The sequence below is a fragment of the Elephas maximus genome, chromosome X (genome assembly GCF_024166365.1).
Source record: "Elephas maximus indicus isolate mEleMax1 chromosome X, mEleMax1 primary haplotype, whole genome shotgun sequence".
NCBI lineage: Eukaryota > Metazoa > Chordata > Mammalia > Proboscidea > Elephantidae > Elephas > Elephas maximus.
In genome coordinates, this window is record NC_064846.1 from 134,949,933 (window position 1) to 134,972,260 (window position 22,328).

At 47.5% G+C, this 22,328-nt stretch overlaps 1 long non-coding RNA gene across 7 annotated transcripts in view; it reads left to right on the top strand.

Annotated features, from left to right (window-relative positions):
• Positions 1 to 22,328, top strand: part of LOC126068908 (uncharacterized) — a 191,238-nt gene that overhangs the window by 24,456 nt on the left and 144,454 nt on the right. For 4 of the 7 annotated variants that reach the window (XR_007515771.1, XR_007515772.1, XR_007515767.1 and 1 more), the window contains one exon: positions 13,642 to 18,096. The exons of 2 other annotated variants lie outside the window; for them this stretch is intronic. This is a non-coding gene — a long non-coding RNA (uncharacterized LOC126068908). One more of the 7 variants, XR_007515768.1, reaches the window with a different exon arrangement.

Here is a 22,328-nt window from a genome sequence, read left to right on the forward strand (position 1 = left end):
TTGTGCGTGAGGTATATTAGTCGGGAATTGAACCGGGGTCTCCTGCGTGAAAGGCGAGAATTCTACCACTGAACCACCCCTGCCTCACTGGTGAATATATGTAACACATTTCTCGGGGTGTATCCCTGGGAGTGGAACTAAGAGTATGTGCATGTTCAGCTTTACCAAATAAGACCAAACGGTTTTCCCTGACATTAGCTTCTACTTCCTAAGACTGAGCATATCAAAGAAAGGAAAAAACACAGTTAAAATTTTGACACCTTTTACAGTCTAATAAATTATTGTGGAAGAAATTAGCAAAGTAAAAGTGGAAACGAGAAAGGAAATTTTACATTTTCTCTTGTGTGGTGAGAAGCATTGGAAGTGCTTTTTAAGAGTGACCTGTTCCCTCTGCTGAGGAGCTCTGGTGGTGTGGTGGTTAAGCACTCGGCTGCTTACTGAACAGTCAGTGGTTCAAACCCACCAGGCGCTCCGTGGGACAAAGATGTGGCAGTCTGCTTCCCTAAAGATTACAGCCTTGGAAACCCTATGAGAAGGCTCTACTCTGTCCTATAGGGTTGCTCTCAGTTGGAATTGACTCGACAGCAATGGGTTTGTTTTTTTTGTTTTTTGTTTTGGTTCCCTCTGCTCTGTCAGCTCCCTCTGCTAGAAGCTTCCTCTGGCTCTTTCTCCTGGAAACAGGTACCTCAACTAGAGACTTTCCTGTGCTCACAAATCTCCCAGGGATTTTGTTGAAATGCTGATTCTGATTGAGGACGTCTGAGTGGAGCCTGAGAGTCTGTCCAAGTTCCCAGGTGGTGCTAATGCTGCTGCTCCGAGGACCACACTTTGAGTACAAAGGGGGTCACTGTCAGACTGTTAGTGGTCAGGCTGTCTGTCACTTCACCTGGCCCAGCCACTTCACTAGTATTGACGGTGCAGGAACTGGTGGGGACTGGAGATACAGAAATGGGTAAGACCTTAAGGATGCAGCTCAGTGTGGTGAGAAAGCAATAAAAATCCTGGGCGCTGGAATCTCAAAGAATGATGGCTGTGTCTTGACTTAGCTTTCCCGGTGTACGGCCTCAGGAAGGAGACCAAACCTCTCTGAGCCTTCGTCTTCTCATCTGTGAAATGGAGTAATAGTATCCACATTGCAGGGTTCTTGTGGGAAATACCTGTCAACAGGTGCAGAGTACACACTGGGCTGCTGATAGATGATGGTTATCATTATTCCTGATGCCATCTCAAATAATTTGTATAAGGAGGTGGGACAAAAATTCATACAATCATGCAAGTATACATGTACACAAAAATTTGTGATGTGTATTTGTGAGATATTGTGGGGAGACAAAGGAGGGGGTGAGAAACTCTCCCTGGAAGGAATCAGAGAAGGCCTTACAGAGGAAGGGAAAAGTGGGTTTTAAAGGGCTAGTAGGAGCTTGCCAGGTAGATAATGTTGAGAGTAGACAGGAGAAAGGAGATGGTCATTGCATTGCTGGGGGGGGGGGTGGGGAACAGGATATGCAAAGGCACAGGGGCAAGACTGTGACTTGATAGTTGACGCACTGCAGAGTTCAGAGGGGCCACGTGGTGGGAAGGGGCTGGATCTGATATGGGAGAGCAGGCAGGGGTCCTAACTTAGGAGGGCCTTAACTGCTATACCAAGGAGCTCAGATTAGCACCCCACTGAGCCAGCCAGATGCAAAGCTATAAAATAGGCTATGGGTCCCTGGTTTTTCCCCCTATAAGGAAATTTCCATCCCTACTTGTAGCTCTGGCATGCCTAATGCACGAATGCCCTCCCTCACGCCTGACGAAATGTGCTGTAAGGAAACTATCAGAGACATGCCTCCGTGACTTAGCCAGTGGTCCCTGTCTTTGGTCAGGGCCCCCGAGATTGAATTTACAACTGGGGCCTCACATCAGAGAGTGGCTGGGCCATGGTTGCTCACTTCCTGAAGGTCCCAGGGGTGGGCTCAGGCAGACCCCACAAGGTTGAAATGCTCCTCTACCCTTTGCTGCCCACCATAGCCAGCAGGATATGTTGCCTATTGGGACACCCTAGGCTTGAATCCAGAATATGACTCTCAGCTGCTCTGTAGGGACCAGTGAGACAACCTCCTGGTGTGCCCTGAGCCCGCTGGTCACCTCCTTTGCCAAGGAGTGTGCTGGCATAAGCCAGGAAGCTGAGGAGAGTGTTGGGTTTGGCTCCTGAAGGCAGGCCTTGGGCCAAGGCATTGTGTCCAGCCAGCCCTTGCCGGAGGATAAACTGACACCTGAGGATGGTTGGCTGCTCAAGAAGGAGGATCATCAGCAAGCCCTCTAGATCAAAACTTCTCCTTCTGGATCCAGAGCCAGGGCCAAGCCAGCTCCCGCAACCTGCCCTTGGTGCTCCTAGGACAGAGGACACTTAACAGGGAAGGGGTGTTTAGACACCCTCCACTCAGGGCTTTACACGTTCTCACATTTGAAGTAATTTAACCCTTTTGTTAAACAACATCATGTTTAACTGTAACTCAGGTCCACAAGTCAGATACAGATGGGTTGGCTCTGGGAGAAGCAGGGTGGAGGCCCATACCCAACCTTGGCCTCTACCAGTCCCCTGCCTACCCTTGGGCCCTCCAACACAGCTTTTAAAACCACAACCTCACTTTTCAGTTGAGGAAACTGATGCACAGAAAGGGGATGGGGGAGGTGAGAGAGAGGCAGAGGTGGGACAACCCTGGGTCTACTGCTTCTTGCTGCCAGCCTCTTGGATCCCTAGGGAAGCTTCTTGCTCGGTCCAGTGGTCTGTGGAGAATGGAGGCAGGTTCAGGTTACTTGGTCCTGAAGAAGGGGGCATCAGAGCCAGAGACTGATGGGGCACTGCTCAGACTCAGGGGTCACTGCTGGGAGGGCTGCTGCCAAGAGGATGCTGAGCCAGACCCCAGGCTTCATAGGGGTCTCTGGGGGTCCTGTCTTCTTCTCAGAGCTCAGGCTGGCTCTGCGCCTCTTCCCATTTGGTGGAGAGATCCCTTTACCTCACGGGGGTTCCTGATTGACAGGCCCCTTTCTCACACCCCAGTGAGGTCAGCGTCCCCTCCCTTGGGGAGCCCTCCCCTCTCCTACCCCTTCCCCAGCCGTTACCTGGGCAGCTGCCATATTAATGTTCCTTTTCATTCTGAGCAGGCCAGTGTGGTATCACTGCCAGGTTTTTTTTTTCCTCTTCCTAATGATTTGTCCTGGCAGCAGAAATATTACAGTGATGATTTCATGTAAAATTTCATTTGCTTTTTTTTTTTAATCCCTTCAAGAAGGGGCTGCACAATTAATGGGTCTTTGAGGATCAAAGCTCTTGTGGCAAAGAGGGAATAATAATCATAGCTAACATTGATTGGGGACTTGGTATGTGCCAGGCACTGTTTCACCGTCACCACAACAACCCTTTGAGGTAGACACTGTTATTACCCCCATTACTGAGACACAGAGAGGCCTAGCCAGGGCCAGTGGTCACACAGTCCCAAGTGGTGGAACCAGGAGTAAAGCCAACACAGTGCGGCTCCGTGCTCTTTATTCGTTTTCAATTTTTTTTAAAACTTTTTATTGAGGTGAAATTCTCATAACATAAAATTAACCATTTTAAAGGGAACAATTCAGTGGCATTTACTGCATGCAAAGTGTTGTGCAACCACCACCTCTATCTAGGGCCAAGATATTTGCCTCACTCCAAAAGGAGACCCTGTACCCGTTAGGCAGTTTCTCCCTATTTCCTCCCTTGCCAGCCCTGGTAAGCACTAATCAATCTCCTTTCTGTCTCGATGGACCTACCTGTTCTGGATATTTCCAACAGATGGAATCATACACTATGTGGTCTTTTATGTTTGACTTCTTTCTCTCAGCATGATGTTTTCAAGGTTCATCCATGGTGTGGCATTATCAGAACTTCATTCCTTTTTATGGCTGAGTAATAGTCCACTGCATGTGTGTACCATGCATTGTTTATCCATTCGTCTGTTGATAGACTTTTGGGCAGTTCCCGTCTTTTGGCAATTGTGAATTGTGCTGCTATGCACATGCATATACATGTATCTGAGTTCCTGCTTTCAATTGTTTTGGGTATACGTTCAGGAGCAGAATTGCTGGATTATATGGTAATTCTATGTTTAACTTGTTGAGGAAGCCCCAGTGTTCTTGAAGACCTTGCTATGCTGCCTTGTGAAGGTTTAGGGAAAGCACTGGACTGGGAGTCAAGAGACCTGGGTTCTGGTTCCAAAAACTAGACAAAGTTATCTCTCAGGCCCCTGCCCACCCTGTGAGCTCCAGCTACTCTAAAGGTCAGGCCAAATCCTAATCACAGGGAGCCTGAAGGGTCCTGTTTCCACAGGGCTGCTGCTGGGGACCAAGCATTGGTAATGTCTCCCCTGGGCCACACTGGTGCCTAGACCCCATCACTGATTCACTATCGGAGCAGGCCATTTTGTGCCTCAGTTTCCCCATCTCCTTTCACAAGAGACAATAATGGTTACCGCTTATTAAACACCTATTTTTTGGGAGTGCAAATAGTTAAGTGCTCAGCTACTAACCACAAAGTTGGTGGTTTGAACCCACCCAGAGGCACCTTGGAAGACAGGCCTGGCGATCTGCTTCCAAAAGGCCACAGCCTTGCAAACCCTCTGGAGCACAGTTCTACCCTGCACACATGGGGTCGCCATGAGTCAGAGTTGAGTTGATGGCATTTCATTTTTTTTTTTAATGTGCCAGGAGCTTTATGTAAAATATTTCTATTTCTCATAGCAACCCTGCAGGTTAAGTATTATTATACCCTTTTAGAGATTAGGAGATTGAGGCTCAGAATTCACTACCTTGGCTCCAAGCCACATAGTGAGTGGTGAAGCAGGTTCCAACCCAGGCCTGTTTAGACACAAAAGCCTATGTTAGTTTCCACCACCTCTAGCTCATTTCCTGAAAAAGAAAAGAAAATACCTACCACGATGCCAGGTACTTCTTGGGAATGGCCTCTTTTCTCACAACACTCCTGAGAAGTTATGATTACAACCCTCATATTACCAGTGGTGAAACAGGTTCAGAGAGGTTTCATAGGCTGCTCAAGATCACACAGCTCAAAGGTCTTAGGTCTGCTTCTCAAACTTGGGCCTGCCTGTCTGCAAACCCTCCCTCTTTCCATGATGTCACGTATGTGGAATGGCAGTTAACGAAACGTGACAGTTTCCTACGGGAGGTTGTCCAGCTGTTTGTTGTCTCCTGAGGAGCAGAGAAAAGGGAGTGTTTTAAAGCCTTAGTTGGGAGCAAGTAGACAAGACACTCGGAAAACCCTCTCAATTGTAAGAGCTGTAAGGTTCCAGAGCAAGAAGCCAGCAGGGGCTGGGGAACTCGGTCCATCTGTCCATCCATCCATCTCTTCATCCCTGGCCTTTGCAGAGAGACCAAGAACCCCAGGGTGTTCTGCTGGCCCCTCTGCTTGATAAGTCACTGACCTGTGCAAAGGGTAGTTATACGAGGGAGGCCTTAGGCCCCAGCACTGGGGGACTTCTCATCAGCCCTGGCCATTCCACAGGGCAGAAGGCAGGTGTTACAGTGCACTGTAGGGGTGGAATGTCTTGTTACTTTCAAGCCAGGAAGAGACCTGAGGCTGGAGAACCTGGAGTGGGGGTGGGTGGTAATTTTCTGGGGTGACTCTTAGACCTCCATTCTTTTGGACTCAGGATTTATACTGGAGGGAGCCCCCATTTCATCTTCTCCCTCTCACACCCATGTCTACATGGCAGATGGGAATTTGGGGTGTGGTAGAGGAAGGGAAAGGAGTCCGAGGGTGGTGCAAATGGTTAAGCACTTGACTACTAACTAAAAGATTGGCAGTTGGAATTTACCCAGAGGTGCTTCAGAAGACAGACCTGGTGATATGCTTCCGAAAGGTCACAGCCTTGAAAAGCCTATGGAGCAACTGGCTTGGTTGTTTGGTTTGGGAGAGGGAGGTTAGGGAAGACAGTTTAGGAATCCCACTTGCCATGTGTGGCTGCTGGTTCCGCTTTACCGAGGAGATTCTCCTTCAATCGCCAGCCTTAGAAGATTGATCTGGAAGATTGCTCTGGGCATTTTGGGGATTCATCCTCTAGAATCTGCCCAAGAACCTCTGCCCCACTTTGGATTCTTTGTCCAAGCCCCACGGGCCTCCGGACCTGGTAGCCTGAGGTTTTTTTTTTTTTAAATTTTTATTGTGCTCTAAGTGAAAGTTTGCAAATCAAGTCAGTCTCTCACACAAAAACTTATATACACCTTGCTACATACTCCCAATTGCTCTCCCCCTAATGAGACAGCCTGCTCCCTCCCTCCACCCGCTCATCTACCCTTCAGGGAGGAGATGCCAACATAGCCTCAAGTGTCCACCTGATCCAAGAAGCAGCCTCAGCTTTTTTAACTTGCTTCTCCCCCTTTCCTAAATTCCATACCACCAGCTGCCTGCTCCCTTCAGAGAATCTTCTGTGCCCTCACAGCTCTATCTGATAGTTCCCCAGCGCTGCTCGCCAGTGAGACCTCTGTGGTAGCAGCCAGTGTAATTCAGTTCAGCAAATATTTACTGTGCCCGACCTGTGCCAGGCACCAGGCAAGGTCTGGAAGCAAAGGTGGCTTGAGGCCAGAGCCCTGTGTCTGATGCCCAGCTGTCCCTGGTGCTGGCTGAGCACTCTGGGCTGGGGGACTCCTTCTTATTAACGTCACCTAAGAGGAGCCTGCCCTGTGAGCCCCTTCCACAGATGCTATCTCATTTAACCCTCACGATGGCTCATTCAGGTCAAGCTAATGCCCATTTTTCAGATGATAACACCAAGGTCTTGAGAGTTTCTCATTTACCCTACTTCACCCAGCTAGTCCCTGTCAGAGTTGAGATTTGTACTCATGTGGCTTTGATTTCAAAATCTCTATCTCTACCATGCTCTGTTGTCTCACTTGGGCCAGTCAATTTTCTACAGCCTCAGTTTCCTCAGATGTGAAATGGGGACAATGTTATTACCAACCTTGACATAATGCTGTGAGAGTGTTATGAGGGCTTTGGAAAACCCTGCTCAGTGTTGCTTCCTTATTATTATTATGAAACAGAGTCTCTGGGAATTCTGGAAACCCTGCTTTGCTCTCTGCTTTGAGAAAAAGTTAAGCATATGACCTTACTGTAACCCCCTTATAATCTTGGCTGTGAGCAGTGCTGACAAGCCCCCCACTTCTACCACATCCTATCACAGTGCCTGCGATCCTATAACTGGATGTTACTTTTGGCTTTAGAGAGTCCTTAGAGCCCCACGAAGGGGTCCTGGGGAGAGGGAGAGTCAGCTACATTACGGAATGTTAGAGGAGGCCCTTCGAGACCACCTGGTGGAAGCTGAGGCCCCGAGATGGACAGGGACGTGCCCACGGTCACAACCGCAGGTTAGCGGCAGAGCTGGGATGACCAGCAGCTGTTAAGACTCGCTCCATGGGGCTCAAGCTTTGTCAAGTTCACTTCTCCGAGCTTTCAGCACCAGAGTGCAAGGGCCCTGGGAAAGGACCCAGGGAAGGAGCCTGCGGGGGTAGGGAGGGGAGTGAGTCAGGAGGGCTTGAGAGGCCTCAGCAATATCTTCTGAGAGCCTTTGAATACTGGAGCTGACACAGTCTGGGAGACCCTCAAACTGGCCAGGTGCCTCAGGACAACCACTTGTAGCAATCTGGAAGTCCCGTACTGGAATCTCTTGCGTAGACAAGCCCCTGGGCCTGTGCCTGTGTTCCCAGAGCAAAGTGTTCATTCTAGCCCAGCCCCTTCCTTTGCCAGAGGAGCACAGGAGGTTCATGGGAGTGAGCTGGTTTGTCAGCCAGCCTCTGGAGGGGCAGGTCCCACTGTCCCAGCTCCCCTGCCCATTTCCCCAGCTGACTGGGGTCCTCTTTGCCCGCAGCCACTCTAGACCCCATGACAAACACACGGGGCCCAGGCCTGGAAGATCTATTAGTGCCACTCCTGTCACCGCCCGCAGAGCGGGAGGAGAGGCAGCCAAATGCTGTGCTAATTATTCTAGCTTCCAGCAGAGTCTCGGAGGTCCCAGCCATGGTAAATCTTAACTTTCATGCTATGGTGCACCGGGATGCAATTTACTTCAAAGAGAGCATAAATCCCCACTGCGGTGTGTATCAGAGGAGGGTTACATAAAAGTGGCCCATGTGCTTCCCACCCTGGCTGCCTTCACTCTCTCTCTCTTCCCCTCCCTCCCTCGCTCTCTCCTTGTAAGTTTGAAAAAGCCAGTCCGCGGTTGGCTACACATCTCACACGCAAAAACATTTACACACACGTCTGCTCTCAGCCTTATAAATCACTGGGCTTGGCAACTTGGCAGTGGGAACACAGGCAAGCTCTATTTTTACCAGCACAGTCCACAGACAACCCCCAGGCCCCCACCTTTCCTACAGTGACATCTACTGGTGCCAGCTGGGCCAAAGGCAGCGGTTCGGCTTCAGACCCATTTCTCAGGCTTGGGAGGATGGTTATCGACCAAGGCCTCACTCTTGCCTCAATTCCTCCTCCCTCAACTCCCTCTGGAGTCCCTGGGTGGCGCAAATGGCTAAGCATGGCACTACTAACTGAATGGTTGGTGGTTCGAACCCACTCAGAGGCACCTCAGAAGAAAGGCCTGGTGATTTGCTTCTGAAAGGTCATGGCCTTGAAAACCCCATGGAGCAGTTCTACTCAGCACACGTGGTGTCGCCGTGAGTTGGAATCAGCTTAATGGCAATGGGTTTGGTTTTTTGGGTTTCAGTCCTCTCCAGCCTCTGAGGACTTCCTCCAGCAACAACTTCCACCCAGGAAGCCCCACCCCACCACCATCGCCCCCACCCAGGCTTGCCTGCCGGAGGGGCAGGTGGTGGCCATTGCTGACATACTAATTACCTTCCGGAGGGCTGGGGACGGCACAAGGCAAGGCCGGCACAGCTCATTAGGATGTCAAAGGATCACGGGAATTGCGGATGGGGAGTCCTCCCAGGTTACCCCGTCGGTGCAGTGAATTACTTAATATGGCCCTTCTAGCCATAGTCTTTGTAACTCTCTCCAAATGACTGGGTGAAGATTATGCATAAGAGGTGCTTGTGGCCCACCAAGGGGATTGACTAGCTTGTTAATAATGTAAATAAGGTACATGGCACCCTTGTGGGGGTAGGGCCATGCAAATTGTGTATGAAACCCTAACGAGGGGATTGGTCGGTTTTGCCATCCTGCTAGGCTTATAAGAGCAGTCAGTGCCAGAGCAGAGGGGGACCTACTACCACCAGGAAAGAAGAGTGAGGAGTGGAGCATGTCCACTGGACCCAGGATCCCTGTGCTGAGACCTCCTAGACCCAGGAGAAAGAGAACTGTAACGCCAGAGACAGCGAGAGATGTGAGAAGCAGCAGCAGAGGTAGCTGAGCCAGGAGACTGGCAGGAGATGGCATGGTGGCCCAAGGAGCAAGGCGGTTACAGTGAGTGTGCCGACCCACAGAGCAAGAGAGCTGAGTACCTTCAAGCAGGAGGCTTTCTGACTGAGTGGGGTGCCTCTGGGCACTTACCGGCAGAGGTAAAAGAGCTCTGTAACACTTGCCTGAGCAGGATAGAGGCTGAGGGGCCAGAGAGAGGTGTACCTGTGTGCACAGCTGAGAAGAGGCTCTCCTGATGGAAGAACTGTATTCTGAGCATTCCTGAACCTGAACTGTAACCTGTTACTTCCCTAATAAACCCCATAATTGTGACTGTTGTCTGTGAGTTCTGTGTGGCCATTGCAAGGAATTATGGAACCCAGCAGAGAAGTAGAGAGTGCTGTGGCATGGGGCATCGGTGTCAGAATTGGTAAAGAGGTTAGAGGGTGAAACATGTCTGACCTCCGCCTCATGGCAAACAGCCTTGGGTTGTAGATGCTGATAATGACTCTCCTTCCCCCTTGTGAAGTTAGAGGAGGTCAGATGACGCATCCCCTGCCACACCATTTTTACATCCCCCTCCTCCAAAGCAGGGCTCCCCCTCTCTCATGCAGCCCCCTGGGGGTTTGTCCAGTTGTGTTTCAAGCAATTATTTCCCTGTGAAAGGCAGCTGTTATCTTCACTGACACACACAAGACTGGCAGCAGACGTGGTTTCTGCGAGGGGCTTGTGAATCCTGGCGTTGTCATCACAGTCCTGGCTGGGAACGAAGGGGGTGGAATGAGACAGAGGCGCGTCTGTCTCCCGTCCCCTGGCCCCCGCCCCGGCCTCCTCCCAGCGACCTCTCGGGAGGCAGCCGTGCCAGGTCTAATGCTCCTAATGTCATCTTTGCAGATTCATTTGTGATTCCTTGATGCTGTAATTACCGCTGCTTCGCTCCCCTTGCAGCCGCTGCCATTAGCGGGGCAGACCGCAGGCTGTGGTGACGTGGTCCTGGCAGCCTGGGGGGCCTCTGTGGATTGCTGGGGGTGGGCAGGGCCCTCCTGGCAGTCATAGAGCTGCCCAGAAGCCCCGGGCTGCTGGCCGAGCTGGCCAAATCACTAGCGATTAGTGGCTTTCCCCTAAGTGTGACCCCTGACAGGCGGCTGGCTGTGAGAATGCCCCAGGGCAGAGGGCAGGGTGACTCAGAGGACAGCAAGCAGTTCCAACTCAGCCACTAACACGCTAGTAACCCTGGGCAAGTCACAGCCCCACTGAGCCTTGGTTCCTTCAGCTCTGAAATGGGACAGGGGGGCTGAATTAATTACCTGGGTCGATAGCTCCCTTTCAGCCCTCTTCGTTTAACTGGCCTTAGCACCTGGAAGGTTCTATAGACATGCTGGGGGGTTTTAAGAGACTCAGGCAGGTTACCAGGTGCATCCTTGGGACTGGAGTGGAAAACAAAACCCCTGAAGCCTGCCCTACCAAGAACTCAGCGATAACCTCAGATACTCTACCGCTTTCTATTTTAACACTTCCCTTTGCAGGGCGGAAGCCCTGGGAGGGAGTCAAGGGCTCACCCAGCTGGTGTTCAAGGTTGGAGTGGGGTGGGTGTGGGCAAAGTAAAAGGGCTTTGTAGCTCCTACTTGACCACCGCCCCTCCTGTCTAGATTACCTAGATTACCTCCGGACAGGCCTCCTGCCTCTCTCCCCACACTCTGTGGGAATGGCGGCCATATTTTCTACACCGGGAGTAGGGCTGTCATGGGGTCATCCTTTTCCACCTACTTTGGAAGAAAATGGCAAGGGGGAAGGTCAGAGGCATCTTTAGAGACTCTCAGAAATGAGAGAATAGAAGTAAACAGCAAAAAAAGACAAAGTTTTGTGCCTCCCTCTTTCTTCCCCAGGAAAGCCTGGTGGCATAGTGGTTAAGAGCTACAGCTGCTAACCAGAAGGTCGGCAGTTTGAATCCACCAGGTGCTCCTTGGAAACCGTACAAGGCAGTTCTACTCTCTCCTTTAGGGTTGCTATGAGTCGGAATCGACTCGACAGCAACAGGTTCTTTCCTCCCCCGGTGCATAGCGGTTAAGAGCTACAGCTGTTAACCAAAAGGTCAGCAATTCAAATCTACCAAGCACTCCTTGGAAACCCTGTGGGGCAGTTCTACTCTGTTCAAGAGGGCCGTTATGAGTTGGAATGGACTCAACGGCAGTGGGTTAGTTTTGGGGTTGTCTTTCCTCCCTGCTTCTCCTGGCCACCCCGAGCATGGCGCTAACATCGTTGATACTGTTGGCAAAACATCCATGCATTCAAGCCTGCCTGAAGGTGAAAGTGTGCTCTGCACAGAAGTCATCTCAGTGGTGGTTTGAAAACATGGTAGCAAATTCTTTGATACTCCTCCCATCCAGAGGTGGGTTCTACGACCCTCCTCTTAGATCTGGGTGAGCTTGAGACTGCTTCAGCCAATACAACACAAGAGTGCTGCTACGTGACTTCCAAAAAGGCCAGGCAGTTTCGGCCTTATTTGCTGAAACACTCCTGCTTGGAGTGCCAAGTTGCCATGTAAAAAGTCTGACCACTGGCTGCCATGTTATGAGGAAGTTCAAGCCACATTAAGAGCCCACATGTAAACATGCAGGTCAACAGTACTAGCTGAGCCCAACATTTGAGTCGTTTCAGCCCAAGCACCGAGGAACCTCTGGCTGATCCCAGCCCCCAGCCATTGAGTCATCCCAGCCATTCAAGTTTTCCCATGGGAGGTCCGGGACATCATGGAGCAGAGACATGCCATCCCTGCTGTGTCCTGTCTGAATTTCTGAAGCCCAGAATCTGTGAGCATACTCCAGTGGTTGTTGTTTATACCACTGTGGCCTGGGTGGTTTGTTAAGCAGCAATAGATAGCAGGAACAGCTCCTTAGCCCAGGGTCCTGTCTGACATCCAGTCTAATGTAGGAAGACATGGACACCTGTTTTCCATAAAGGAAGCAGGAAGTTTTCTAGAAGGCTGAGAATGGCATTAGGCCAAAAGATCTGCTGTGTGGGCTGCACACTTAGTGCCTCCCTCCCCCACTCTTTGGCTGTAGAACTCTGCCCAGTTCCAGAGGGAAGCTGAGCTCTGGGCAGGCCTGGCTTCCTTATCGCTGGACTTACTCCTCAGTCTTTGGGTAAGGCCCCTGGGGGCTGCGGCTTGGGGGCTGTTCGTGTCTCATTTCATTTCCTATGTGGTCAAAGAAGCCTTCTAGCTGAGGTTGAGAGAAGGAATGAAAGATGTCCTGACCCAGTTGTTGTTATCCTCCCCTAGTTTGGATCTTGAGCCTAAGGCTTTCGGGAGAGGGGGGAGGAGAGGGGGAAGAGAGAGGGAGGGCGTGCAGGAACACATCGTTTTGTGGTTTATCTGTCAAAGGACATAGGACAGATTCCCACCCGGACACCCAAGAATGTCATCTGGCACTGTGACTTACGAGGCCTTGGCTATTGCTTTACAGTTTCATGAAGGGGCGGGGGTGGCCAGAATCTGCCTGCTGGTCGGTGACTCCTACAATTTACAAGAAAATCAGACCCACTTTCTCCATCCTTCGGAACCATTAAAAGACTGGTTGTGGACTCAATTGTGGGCTGTCCCACAATGCACATAAACATTTGCTGGCATTTATAATCAAAGAAAGAGATAGTTTGGTTCAATTTTACATGTAAAATTCAATCAATGACAAATTCCAGTTTGCTCTCTGGAACTTGAAGATAATGTACTAGAGTATTCTGTTTTTGATCAAAAAATTGCTCAGGAATCTAGATTGATGAATATTTTGTCACGGGGTGAAAGAAAGCAACCCCGATGTGAAAATACAAATCTTGTTCTTCAGCTTGCTTTGACTTGCTGTCCAATGTAACTGAGAAATTTTTATCTTTGAATGGACACATTTTGGTAAACTTGACCATGACTGAGACCCAGTAAGCCACTGAGGGTTTGATTAGTTGGGGCAAAGATTTAGAAATGAGGCTTCGGAGAGGAGAAAAGGAGCAACTCAACTTCTTTAAAGAAGGTACCACTCACTGAACAGTACATGTTAAGACTGTTGAAATGGCAAACGTTTTGTTACCTATATATTTACAATAAAAAAAAAAGGTACCAAAAGGACTCGGCGGGAGGAGCCTAAGTAAAAAAAAAAAAGTTTCCTCTTGGTGGTCCAACGGGAGAAGCCCAGAGAGGGGGCGGGGTTTGGGCCTATAAATAACTGATGCCCGCCCTTTGTTGCCCACCCTTCTCCCTCACGTCCTAGGAAGCAGTCACCTGTCTTCCAGCTGCCTGGGACCGTCTGCCGGAGCAAGTGACATCACAGTGACCAGAAACCACCTCCCCTTTGTCTGGAGCAGTTATGACGTCATTCCCTCTGGCAGAGAAGCAGGATGTTGGCAGCTGGGATTCCTCGGGGTCCTCCTGAAGTGATAATTGCCTTAGATTTTGTTATAAAGTGCAGCTGCTAATTATCTTGTTAAATCACAGCCATATACTTTTTGGATTTTTTTTTCTTCTTTGCAATCCATTGCAACAGTCTGGGAGATTAAATAAAACCACATACCCTAAACAAAAACAAAACCCATACACACACATACACACACACAATCTCTTCTTTAAAACAATGTGAAAACAATTTCAAAAAATGAAAAGAGCGCAGATACGGCATAATTAGATTGCTTCCATTAAAAAGTCATCATTTCAACATCCCCATATAAATATCCGCATCCCGTTGCATATTTTAAGCAATTGCATAATAAGCCCCCAAGTGCAAAACAGAGCAAAACTCATTTCCTGACCACAAAAGGAGAAAGGAGTCACTATGTGCTCTGCCTTCCAAGGAGAACTGGATTACATTCCTCCCACACAGAGTGGAGGGAGATGGAGTTCAGTGCTCCAGGGGAGAGAATTATGACAACACTTAACCTCTGTGACCCACGCTGCTCCATGCCTCTCCACGCTCTTGGTCATCAGAAGCATGCAGCTCTGCTGAGGTCAGATGGAAGAAAAGGGGGACCTGGCCCCCTCCATTTGGCCCAGGGAGCCCCAGGCCTGTGGTAAAAAGCGGCCCTGGGTTCCAGCATCAACAGGTGAGTGAATGTCAGAGGCGGCCGGGGCATCGCTGGCATTACCAGTGACTGACCATTTCCAGGCTTCCGATTTTTGTGGCCTTGCTGGAGGTTTGCCGAGCAGGGTCAGAGTAAGGTGCTGGGTCTGGGCCAGTAGTGCAGTGGGAAGCAGAGTGGTAAGGCCCAGACCTGGGTGGCTAGGATAAGGGTGGGAAGGAGACTTTTCATTGTCTACTCATTTGTATCTTTTGAATTTTGAGCCATGTGAATATATTAACTATGTAAAAAATGACTAAAAATAAACACAAAGTCATACACAGATATATAAAAATACATATACAGCAAGTTCCTGGGTTATGAACATCAGACTTACAGACAACTCGTACTTGCCCTTTAATGTTGTATAAATTTGCTGTCACTTTGAAATGCTTGAATCAACCCCTCTTCGCAACAAATTCTTCATCACAATCACCTTCACTCGCTGCACGTGCAGCTTCTAAATCACTGAAAAGGCTTCCAGCCTTTTCTTGCACTAAATTAAGGCTAAATAAGAACCGTATGCACCTTTTCCAACTTACCTACAAATTCGATTTAAAGACACAGGAATGGATTTCGCTCATAACCTGGGGACGGCCTGTACACACACACACACACACACAATACATACATATATATGTGTATATAAGACGGCACTGGGTGGGTCTGGTATACACACACACACACACACACACACACACACACACACGGGGTGGGTTAACCAGTAAGCAAGGTACGCACAGGCTTGATTGTGTTTACTTAATCTGTAGTGCACGATTTCACATGAGTTTTACCACATCTGGTGAAAAACATGTGGTGAAAGACAGATGAAATTGTACACTACAGATTAGTAAGCACAAGCAAGCCTGTGTGTACCTTGTATATTGGTAATATGTCCCTGTATATATGTATATGTATACACACACACACATATATATACATAGAAGTGAAGTCCCTGGGTAGTGAAAAGAGGTAACATGTTCAGCTACTAACTTAAAGGTTAGAGGTTCGAGTCCACCCTGAGGTGCTTTTGAAGAAAGCCCTGGCAATCTACTTCTAAAAATCAGCCACTGAAAACCCTATGTAGCACAGATCCTCTCTGACACACACGAGATTGTCATGAGTCGGAATCAACTTGACAGCGACTGGTTTTTATACACAGCAGTGGATATCCATTATTTGTACCTATACAGCATCCTGATTTCCTTTTGGGGTAATCACTACCCCTTATTCACAGTTCTTGTAGCTTCAGTGGTATTGGCTTTAACATCCCCTCCTCCCCATATACACACATTCTTAGGGTAGCTATATGCCTCACTCTTACCAATCAGAGCTCAGGATACCCCTGGCTGTAATGATTGGCTAAAGCTTGGGCACATGACACAGCCAGGCCAATGAAAGCCTTTCCTACAACTTTTGTTACTGCTATGGGTAAAGAGACACTCTCTGGTGTCTGGAATTGTTGAGCGGGTAGAGTATCAGCCTAAACCAGCCAGCAGCTGTCTTTGCTGGTAGAGAGGGGAGATCCTACTTTGGAATAAAGCCAACACTGAGGAAAACAGAGGAGAGGGAGAGGCATTAACAGAGGAAGAAAGAAAGAGACGGGAAGACAGAAACAGGCTGTGACCTTTGACGTTTAAATCTCTGGATCCAGCTATGCCTGAGGTGAGCTACATTCCATGGACTTGCCACTCTCTTGTTCTTTCTTCCCGTCCATTTTAATTGGGTTCTGTTTTTTACACCAGAAGTTCTGAACTGCGTACATACTTATATGAAGCTGAGTTAGGAAGAAAGGAAATATCTAGATCAGCCCAGAGCACCAAAAGGAGTGGCAAAGAAATCCTGTCAGTTCTACCTTTTCCCCTGAGGATATGGGAATTGTATGTATTCAAGTCTTGAATCTTCTCATTCCTTTTTTTTTTTTTTTTTAGCACTAGCTACCAGCCCCTTAAAAGGAGCCCTGGTGGCACAGTGGTTAAAGGCTTGGCTGCTAACCAAAAAGTCAGTGGTTAGAACCCACCAGCCACTCTGAGGAAGAAAGATGTGGCTGTCTGCTTCCATAAAGATTACAGCCTCGGAAACCCTATGTTGTCGGTTCTAACTAATAGTGACCCTATGTACAACAGAATGAAACATTGCCATCCCTATGGGGCAGTTCTGCTCTGGCTTATAGGGTCATTATGAGTCGGAATTGACTCAACGGCAACAGATTTTTTTGGTACCAGCCCCTCTGAGCCAATGCCTGGGGGTCTGGCCTAGTTGGAGCAGAGACCCTTCCACTTGATCAAGTCCATTTATTTGCCTTTCTTTTCCCTTCATCCTTTGGCCATTATCTTCGTTATCTGGCGTAATGCTTAAATTTGGGCAATTGAGAATACATTGCTTCCTTGCATTCTGAGAAGAGCCTGGATCAGAAATGAGAAGACCTGGGTCCAGCCTCTATTTGCCATATGACCTTGGTCAAGTCATTTAATGGCTTCATTTTGAGCTAATTTCCTCCTCTTAAAAAAGAGGATTTATTACACCTGCTCTGAACCCCTTGAGGACAATGACCATGTTCATCTTTTTTCCCCCTCCTTCCTTCCCTTCCTCTCTTCCTTGTCTTTCTGTATGTCCTTTGGCCTTTAGATGCAGGGAGTTGAGTTAATCATACACCAAGTTCATGTCACACTGCCATCCTCACTGATCAAGGCGTAGACCCCTCTCATCTTATTTATTTTCTTATTTTTCCTGTATATCACCCATCCTTACTCCATTCTTCAGTCCCCATCCTACCTCCAGGTCTGGCACCAATTCCAATATATTTAGCGTATGTCTTGAAAGATATATGGAGAGTTTTTAAAAATATATATACAGGTGATTTTGATTTATAATAGTAACTTAATATAAAGCCATAGATCTCATCCTTTTTTCACCCAACACTATGTTTTAAAGATCTCTTCAAGTGCTGTATGTAAATTTGGTCCATTGCTTCTGACAGCTACACAGTATTTCGTAATATTTATCTGCCACCATCACATATATCTGCCACCATCATATGTATCTTATGTATGTACAGCTATCATATGTATCTACTGCTATCATATGTATCTACCACCGTCTTATGTATTTACAACCATCACTTGTATCTTATGTATGTATAGCTAGCATATGTATCTACTGCTATCATATGTATCTACCATCATGTTATATAACTACAACCATCACATGTATCTAATGTACGTACAGCTATCATATGTATCTACTGCTATCATATGTATCTACCACCATCTTATGTATCTACAACCATCACTTGTATCTTATGTATGTACAGCTATCATATGTATCTACCGCTATCATATGTATCTACCGCCATCTTATGTATCTACCATCATCTTATGTATCTACAATCATCACATGTATCTAATGTATGTACAGCTATCATATGTATCTACCCCCATCATATGTATCTACCGCTATCATGTGTATCTACAGCCATCATGTATATCTACCACCATCACATATATCTGCTACCTTCTTATGTATCTACCACCATCTTGCTTCTCCATTCCCCTGTGAGGAGCACCCAGGTTGCCTCCCACTCTCTGGCACTGCAAATAAAACTGTAATGGACATCCTCAATCATGTCCTCTCATGGGCCTGTACAAGCCTGTACAGGGATAAAGACCTGGGGGATTTCTGGGGCATAAAGTTTATACAGACTTTATTCCTCTTAGCACTGCCAGGTAATCTTCAGAATGACTGTGTTGCTTCCTAGTTGCACCAGCAGTGCAGGAGAATTCCCATTCCCCACACCTACTGTAGCACTCAGCTTTATTCAGTTTTGTAAGGTTTGCCGATGTCTAGAATGTGAAGTGATTCTGTTTTAATTTGCATTTCTTTGATAAGCCATGGAGATTGGCTATCTTTTCATCTTTTTGTTAGTCATTAGGGATCTCCTGTCTATAAATTGTTTATCCATATCATTTGACCTTTTTCCCATTTTTATTATTTTTTAAAAATCTCTGAGTTCTTTATCTATTTTGATAATAACCCCTTGTTAGTTGTCTGACCCCTTTGTTACCTTTGCCTACATTGATGGACCATGGTTCATTCATCTGTTTTCTTGGTGGCCAGCCAGATGCCTACTGTAGCTGGTGCTTGGTCAATGAAAAATGAATGAACAAATGAATTAATGAATGGATTGAAGAGTCGTTGTGAAGGCTAAATGACATATGTTCTTTGTGTAAAATATATAAGGCAGTAGAAAAATATGATGACGAAAGATGCCAACTCTTCTTCATAGCGTTTAGCAACCATTAGCGTCCCTTGGGCCCTTATCAAAAACAAAGTCTGTGCAGGTACTATGGGATCTTGATACAAAGACACATATCATGGCAGTCCTGTCCTCTCACGATGTTGGGTCTGGAAGAGCCAAGGCAGGAGGAATGGAATGGAAAGATGACCAATAAATGATGGCGATACATGGCAGAGTGATGGGTATCGGAGAGGCTCCAATGTAGGTGGCTCATCACCCAGCACCTGCCATAATTTCTGCAGAGCACATTCTGACATTATGTTCTGTTCACTGTTTCTCAGCTGTAAAAGGGCTGTCATTTCCTTCTTGGGCTGGAGGTCAACACTACCTGCTTTGTTTTTTTCACTGACTTGATACCCCCTTTCAGGCCCCTTTAGTCTCTGAGCACGGACTGTCCATTGGAGTTGCTAACCCACTCTCTCCCTTTTTCATATGGCTCCAAGGAACTCTTGTGTTACAGTTGGGATCAGATTTACCTAAGTGTTATGGATTGAATTGTGTGCCCCCAAAATATGTGTTGGAGTCCTGACCGCTATACCTGTGGATGTGATCCCATTTGGGAATAGAATTTTCTTTGTTATGTTAATGAGTCCGTATCAGTGTAGGGCCAATCATACAACATGCGTTTTAAACCTAATCACTTCTGAGTTATAAGGAGCAGCTTAGACACAGAGACAGGCAAGCACAAAAGGGGAAGACAGATGCTATCTGATGACTACGGAGGCAGGTGAATCTATAAACTCAGGAACTCCAAAGATCGCCAGCTACTAGAAGCTGAAATAGACAAAGAAGAACCTCCCCCTAGAGCCACACTCTGAATTAGGACTTCTAAGCTCCAGAACTGTGAGGAAATAAATTTCTGTTCTTTAAAGCCATCCACTTGTGGTATTTCTGTTACAGCAGCAATAGGAAACTAAGATACTAAGCCAGGATAGAAGTTAATTTCATGTAAAAGTCTAGACGTAGCCAGTCCAGGGCCGTCAAGGACTCTGCTTCATAAAGTCTCAAGGACTCAGGCTCCTGCTATTTTGTCGTCCCACCATGTGAGACCTCCATTCCCAAGGTCATACTTCATGGTTCAAGATGGCTCTTGGAGGTCTAGCAGCAGTATGGAGGAAAGGATGAAGAAGAAGAAGGCAAAGGGCATGTGTCTGCTATCTCTTAGGAAAATTACCCAGAATGTTACTTGACCCTTCCGCTTATATCCACTGGTTAAACTTAGCCATCTGGCTATACCTAGCTGCAAGAGAAGCTGGAAAATGTCGTCTTCATTCTGTGTAGCCAGGTGCCTTACTAGAAGGCAGGGGTCTTGTAACTAAAGGACACTGGGGGACAGCCAGAAGTTTTGGCCACAGCCTGTGTCCTTTCTTAGGCCTTTAATATCTGCTCTAGGCTGGATGGACTGACCAATATGAACCATCCAGCTTGAGCTTCCTATGTTCCTGTAGTTGTCATTAGCTGCCACCAAGTCAGCTGCTGACTCATGGCAACCCCTGGTTCATGTGTTACAGAGTAAGACTGCTTCATAGTGTTTTCTAGGCTGTAATCTTTGTGGAAGCAAATTGCCAGGCCTTTCTTCCATGTCCCCGTGGCTAGGGCCTATCATTTCTTTGGAACAGATGATTTAGACCTTGTCCCAGAACCCAGCTTTTCCCAGTTAATGGCAATTAATGCTACTTTCTGGAGGAGGCAGTCTATTAATAGTAAAGCATACAGATTTGACTTTAGGCTAGAGGGCAGAGATGTAGAAAGTTCTATATTCCGTGTGTGTGAAAAAAAAATCAAAGTTAGTGTTTTTAATTCTTGAGATAATAAATAAACAGGCAAATTGCTTGGTTGTAAGATACTGTGAAACTCTGGGTACTGGTGTGGACTGGTAGAGGGAGTGGTCCTTGTGGGTCACTGTGCTGATGTTAGAAGACCATGGTTTGAGATGTAGCTTAACACTTACTAGTGGTATGATTTGGGGAAAATCACCTAATCTCTCTGTACTTCAGTTTCTTCTACTATAAAACGGCCTCAAACGTCTGATTCACTTCTTTCTTTTTTTTCCCCTTAACTCCTTTGCCTGGTGCTTTTTTCTTTTCTTTTTTAATTGTGGTAAATATAGAGGTAACAAAACATTTGCCATTTCAACAATCTTAGTGACATTGATTATGTTCATCATGTTGTCCGAGCATCACCATTGAGGATACCCAAATTTTCCCAGCTCTTATTTTTTAAAATAAAAAATCCAGCAGAATGGGTTTGAAGCAAATGAGCCAAAAAAAAAAAAAAAAAAAAGAGAGAAAGAGAGTACCTTCCGTCTCTTATTTTGTCTCCTTTGTCCAGTGACAGGAGGAGTGGAGAAAGGGATTGAAGAATTAAAAGATGGATAGGTTAAAAGAACTGAAAAAAACAAAACCAAAAAAACCACCAAGAGGATCTAAAAGAGGAATACAGAATAGGAGAGAATGATCGGGGGAGGAGTGAGACAGAGACAGAGAGAAAGAGCAGGAGGAGGAGAAACACAAAGAAAGACAAAGTGAAATAGAGGCACAAAGACAGGGCTGAAGAGAGAAAAATTTGAACGGGTCTTGAACCTGTTCTGAACCCTCTGCACCACCAATCTACCCTACTCCACTGTCTCCTCAAACTTCTATTCCTTCTAGATCTTATGTCCAATGTGCTCTGGGACCCTCTAGCTACGGGCTGGATCTGATTTTCTCGCACAGCATCCTGGGCTCTGACTCCACTGTTCTGACTCCTGTCATCTCCTGGCTGATGCTTTATCGCTTCTCTTACTAGAGGACGCAGGGTCAGTTCTGGATCACGGGGGCTCTGTGTGTGTCAGGCTAGAACCGTGCGCGACAGGATTTCTAATGACTGATTTTTCAGAAGTAGATCAGCAGGGCTGTCTTCCGAGGCACCTCTGGATGGGCTTGATCCTCCAACCTTTTGCTTAGCAGCGGAGTGATTAACTCTTTGCGCCACCCAGGGTCTCCTACCTAGCCTGTTATTCTCTAGTAGTTGTTTGGGAGGGAACTTGTCTCCCTAGCCAGACTGAACTCCCTGAGGGCAGGGTCCACTCCTTGGCTTGGCATCCTCCCTCCCCCCAGGACTCTTGCCTTAGTACAGAGTCAATATAGCATCCAGAGTGGATGAAGGCAGCGATCCCTGCCCTTGACCTCCTTAGTACAAGGCACATCGTTATGGCCACTGTCAGCCAACTCTCTTGACTTCTCAGAGATATTTCTCATGAAACGGCTTGTTAGAGCGCCAGCCTCTCAGCTAAGTATGAAGGGCTGAATCGTCTCCTGATATAGAGTCTGCAGAATGCTGATGGGAAGGAAAATGTTGTAGCCCATGTTTAATATGGATGCTTTTCAAACCTCGTAAATGATCCGAGCCGAGGAGAGTGCAGACTCCGTGAGCAGTGTGGTGCGCGCTGGGAAGTCAGTTCATATTCTGGCATTCCAACAGGGCATTTGTTCTGAAGTTACATCACAGGGGCCTCTGCCAAGGGAAATAAGGCAGCTCTTCTGCTGGAGCCCTGGTGGCACAGTGGTT